Raw genomic sequence first — 6,000 nt, forward strand, 5'->3', positions numbered from 1 at the left:
TTGAAAATAGGTGTTCACAAATGTATCTACTGCCAAAAAGCAGTGACATGAATGAGGTGTGGCTGTGAAGTGAGAGTTATTTATCTCTGGTAAGAGAGTGATATGTAAGTCTGGTAGAGAGACATGGTCACATTATTCTTTGAGTTGAATATTTGATTGCAATATATATATTTGAAATATATACATTCCATTTGAAAGCTGACAGGTAACATATTCACGTCAACTGAAAACAGAACTGCAAATATACCAAAAAATTGATGATTTTTTCAGAAATCTCAAAACTTATTCTCATAATCCTTTATCACAACAGAAGGCACAGCTCCATTTTTTTTGCTGTTCACAGGACTGTCTTTAGCCAGTGTATCAAAATGCGTAACATTCTTTGCTGTCACTGAAGCTGACACTGCACTCTCCCCCTGCCCTGCTTTCAGACTGGGCAGTGCCCATCACACACCGTTTGATGCAGTGAGGGATGGGTGCATATCCAGGGCACTAGCATACCATGAGAGTTGATATTCATCAGGCCCTATATCTGTCCTCCTTGTTCACAGCTACCCTGTAAAGAATCAACATTTATGGCTCAAAAGAATGCTACAAGGACTTTGGAAAAATGAACATGAGCCACACCTTTGCCTTTAACTGGAATCAAAATTGTTTTATTTCTGTAAAACCTGTATTAACTTTAACCATCTTTTTTTGTTTACAGGAACTGTGACAGAGGTGCTATCTCCAAACACAATTTTCTTGAGAAATACTCCATAAATGCCACTGAACTCACACATCTAAATATCTGCAGAACAAGGGCCTTAGCAGAGATAAGGAATTGCAAAAAAAAGATTAGGCAACAGCAAGCCTAGTTAGGCAGAAGTGGCGTATTAGGACTTCAGTGGCATGGCTACATAGCTTGAGAGGAGAGTGCACAATTCTGACTTCAGTTCTGATCTTTTTCTTCTGGCTCATTTTTAGGCCGTATATTGTATTTTAGTCTTACTTCTTATTTTTCAGGGAGCGCTCTTATACTTTTCTCTGTCCCTGTTTTCTCATCTTATTCCATTCCAGAGTTTCTGCAAAGAGCAGGGTTTCTGCACTTTCCGTTCCAGAAATCTCTTCCAGGATCTGATTCTGCAGATGATGCTGTAACCAGCAGTCATATTTTATCCTGGGCCTGCTGAAACAAACCACAGAACTGCAGTTCAAGTAATGGGTTCATGTATTTCGATCACAGCTTGGAAGATGAGCACCTACAACTGTGTATGCAAAGAACATCTGAATTGATTTTCCAAGAAGGAGAAGTACAGAACTCAAACTGTTCTTCTGGTAGGATGTGTGTACTCTCACTGAAATTCAGACTTTCAAAATCAATTCACAAACGCCTGTAACTCTGTACTATTTAAACATGGATTCAGAAGGTTACAGCATTTCCTCTGACCCATACAAAGACAAGACACTGGTCACAATACATTACATCAGACAATGTAAGTCCCCACTAACCACGAATGTGCCTCTGCTCTCCGTAATGCATGAAAAAAAAAAATAAAAAAGAAGTCATTCATTTCTGAAAGAGGTGCTTGATCTGTTTTGTAGGGTTTGCAGTGATCTGACTAACATCACTTATAACCCATCAAAGCCACTCCACAGCTCAGTCCTGAGCCCTCTTAGGATGCAACAATCCTTCTCCACAGTGCGCAGTTCAGATATCTATACTGTGCAGGAAAACATTACAAATGGACAATTGCACAGGATTAATCCTGCTCAGATTACATGTCCTGTAGCCTCTGGATGACAGCCAGATCCACATCATTACCACTTCTGAACACGAAGAGCCTCATCTGGTGCAAGATGTAGCCTGCAAAATATTGCTAAAAGTCAACAGGTGAGGTAGCCAGTAGCAGGTTATACGCTATACGTTATCTTTAGCAGGACATCCTCTTTTCTTCACTGTTAAGGAGCATGCACCTGGAGAAGGGCTGAAGCTGGAAGTGCACCCGCTGAGGAGGGAATGGGAAGGTGAAGGAGATACTGGGTAAGGGTGAGCATGGAATCTGCATGCACAGTGGTTCTTGATGCTTCCTGAGGATAGACTCCAGTTATAAGCAACTCAGGTGGTAACAAGAGGCTGCAGATCTGAAAACCCCTATGAGAGAAGGAAGAAGCCAAGAGACAAGGTCTTCCAGGAACAGCACCTGTTGCTCTCAACCATATGGATGCAGAGTGAAGATGGGTGATGGGAAGGCACTACAGGTAGAAAGTTGTGTCCACTGGGATGGGAATATGATAACTCAGGTCTTGTCCCTTGCTTCCACCTGACCTACCATGGAGATGTCACATGAGCTCATTTTACTGTACTCTATATTGTCTACTTAATAAGCATCCTAGAAGTTGCAATGTAATCTTCATGCGAGACAGCAAGACCAGCAGAGCCCACATCTCAAGGTGCTGCAGCGATGTGACTGATCCTAACAGGAGGCTTTGAAGTCATGTTTCCCTGAGAGCTAGGGGAACATTTATTGTGATAAATGTTGATAATTCTTTGCTAATGGAGAAGAAATGCTCAGTGGTAGGAAAGCAGTATGTTCAGGCTGAAAGATTCCAGCCAAATGTGAAGGAAATGCTGGTGAACAAGGAAAGATGGAGCACAGGGAAACCTTTCACATCTTCACGGGAGTCCTGCCTTGAAAGGCCTACCTGTGAGCTTGTGCTTGTGCTTATTTAACCCTGATACTTTCAAGGTTACTTTGGTCATATTTTTTGAGCTTCTGAGTTTACCAGAGTGAAAAGAGGACAGAAACAGCAGCATTTCAAAGAGGCTGAACTGCTCAACCAATGCATTTTATTTCTCTTCACCAATTGCAGCATTGCATGGACAACTGTTGATTTCCAGTACACTCCTAACTTGGATCCCAAATCTCCGTGATCTGTCTTCATTATACTTTGTCTCTAGTGGAGCATGCTGCAGGAATGTACCCTGAGAACCAGTCCTGGTCAGCCTTAGGAAACCAATAGCTCTGTGTATCGGGGCAGAAGCCAAACGTATAAGGAGATGTACCTAGATCATCAGATATGCACTAGCCATAGGCCTATCTGAGGAATAGTATAGGCATAACTGCTCTGGCAGACCTGGATCATTGTTCTTTCTCATAAGTATAGGTTAGAAAAGATTATTTCTATTCTGTATATTTCTTACCATTAAAAATGTTTACATCATTCCAATGCCAAAGTGAAAACCAGAATTATTTTAAATCACAAAATGGATATTCAGGAGGTTTGTTGGGATGACTCCAGGAAACTGGAATGCAATATTTAGACTGAAACTGCAGCTACTTGGAGCAAAAGGCTGAAATAGAAGATTTCAACCTCATCCTCCACCAAAGTACAAAAGGCTAAATGATTTGTTTCAACCTACCCAGAACCATCAGAACTGGAAATTTTCCATGAAGTGTTTAGAATTTTCAAAGGAAAAAACTGTTCCACCCAGGTGTTATTATATCCTGTGGTTACCAAGCATCCCTCTGTTGGTTAGCTGCTTGTACTTTACGTATGTCTTGTTCTTCTTTCTTCCTCTGTGTCTGGGCCTCAGTCCCAGGTACTTATATTCAAGAAGCACAGCCTGGAGACAGATCATTTAAAAGACTTTCTAATCTGTGAATAAACTGTCTCTTCATTGAGAGAAGCCACAAGTCTTGCTGCTGTCTTTCAGCTTGGACTGATGGGAAGCTCCACTGAATTCCCAGTGGTCTATTATTATTCCAGATGTCCACTTAGCCCTGCCATCTTTTGCTTGTTTTTCGGTATGTATTTGAGTAGGGTTTCTTCAAACAGGGAAGTAATATCTCTATGATCGCTGCACATCAGCAGCCTTTGCTGTTATGTTTTGCAGTGTCACCTTATTTTGTCTTTAAGCAATTGTGTAGAGATAGAGGAACTGCTCTGTGAGAGTGTGGCAGCATGCCACAAGATGTCTATGATGAATCTTATCTAATCAGAAAGGTCGCAGGTTGATCTGAGAACCTGTCAAAAAGAGAGCATATTTGTCAGCTGATTTATTCCCAAGGAAAACTGGATCAGCTAAAAACTTTGGCTATCTACCTCTAGCAGTAATCAAGACTCAGCTTTTAAAGAAAGTGGAAAAATAAAACAATCATGCACCTGCTGAACAGTACTCTTGTGGTGGGAAAAGCCTCTGTCTACCTCTGTCCTTCCTGCTTCTTGTATGTTGCTAATGGGGGTATGTTGTTTAATGGGGTCCCACCAGTAGGGGCAGGCAACTTGTGCTGGAGACAGCAGTAGTGTGCTACTAACCAGGTTACTGGCAGCTTACAGATCCGAGGAATCATCTCGCACAGTTTAGCTTTTTAAACAAAGGCAGATTTTACAAATTCATTCAAGCAGCCTCTTGTTTCTGTCAGAGAAAGGCACAACAAGAATAGCTGGAAGTTGAAGCCATACTGAAAAAAAAAATCCAATGTGAGAACTCAGAACTACATTTTCACCAGTGGGGATGAAGAGCATGGCAGCACATTGCAGAAGCCTTGCTGCTAGGTGAGTACAGCCAAAAGCAAGTTGCCTGTGGCAGAGGGATGTACTGTGGGAAGCTGTGAGGTCAGTGTTAGGCAGGATGCCCTAGCAGAACCTTCCAACTTTTCACAAATCAATTAGGAAGGACTAAGACTACTAGCACTGCAGTTTATATATTGCTGTCAGGAGCCATCTCTTACACACTTTTTCCTGATTTTCACCTTCCACCATCCTTGTCCATGCCATGTCATGTAGCTGGTCAGCACCAAGGATGGCAGCAGGGGCAAGATTTCCTGCTGTGATCTCACAGACCTGCTCCTTTTCTCATACCCTCTGCATTGCCAGGCCAAGAAATATCTTCGCTGGCAAGACAGCCCATATTATGACTAAGGCAGAAGGCCACACATTTAGTCAGTTTGTGTACAGTTTGCAATTATTTGGCTGTTTTAATGAGAAGAAAGACCTTCAGCCCATGATGTCAGAGATAAGGAAGTGTGGAAAGTAGCAGATGTGTGACCTTGCTGCTCTCCTGTTGCTTTCTCCTTTGTTCTGTGTGTTGCAGCTCTTCAAGGTTTTAAAGCCAAAAAGGGGTGAGGGGAAAGCTAACACAGATTTTGTGGTAACTCAGGCTCCTGGCTTCTGAAGCAACCTGCTGGCCTTTAATACAAGCCACTAGTGCCAACTGAGAGCCAGCAGCTGCTCAGAAGCTGGGATCCTACAGGCTGCAGCAATTTCCAGAGTCTGGATTTTTGTTCACTTTGCTAAGCTAGGATAAAAGTTAAGTGTTTTCTTGGTAAGAAAATTTTGCAAAAGAAAAAGTTCAGTCTAAAGCCTTTCACATACAAAACAGCATCTCCCAAAGGTGAACATGGTTGAAGAAAATATTTTGATGTGAGCTTGTGCCCTTTTAGAGGAGAGCTGCACTACAAGGGCAAGAGTCAGAAAACTGGCACAATTACCTAAATCAAACCTTAATGGTCCCAGAGGCATGTAACTGCAAAGGCTCCACTTCTCTGCCCAGATGCCACCAAGACCTTCTGGTTACACAGCTGGTTTGTTAAGGTATGATCAAGCTGACTTGTAAAACACCTAAACTGCATTGTTTTCTGTGTCAAGGTGTCCTTCCAGCCATCTTGCATCTCTCTTGCACATCTCAGACTACTTGTTTCTGGAGGTGGGTTGGGGTTGGCTCATGTGCTTTCAAAGCTGGCTCACACATCTTCATGCAAAACTGAAAAATGCAGTTCCAGTGCAAAACAGGTTTGATAACCCAAGCCAAGGAGCTGCTGCTAGTCAAAACAGGGAGTCACTAAGCAGGATGCATGGCCTGTGCCCATCTCTCTGTCATTGTCCTAGTCACACTGAGAGGCAACTTACACTGTGGCATCAAGGCTGGCTAAAACAGACATTTGGAATGTACAAGCAAAATTTTGAAATAAAAAAAAAAGGAGAGGAGAGGAGAGGAGAGGAGAGGAGAGGAGAGGA

The sequence above is a fragment of the Centrocercus urophasianus genome, unplaced genomic scaffold, assembly GCF_019232065.1.
Source record: "Centrocercus urophasianus isolate 14NV4802_14NV808 unplaced genomic scaffold, USGS_Curo_1.0 seq_11, whole genome shotgun sequence".
Classification (NCBI taxonomy): Eukaryota; Metazoa; Chordata; class Aves; order Galliformes; family Phasianidae; genus Centrocercus; species Centrocercus urophasianus.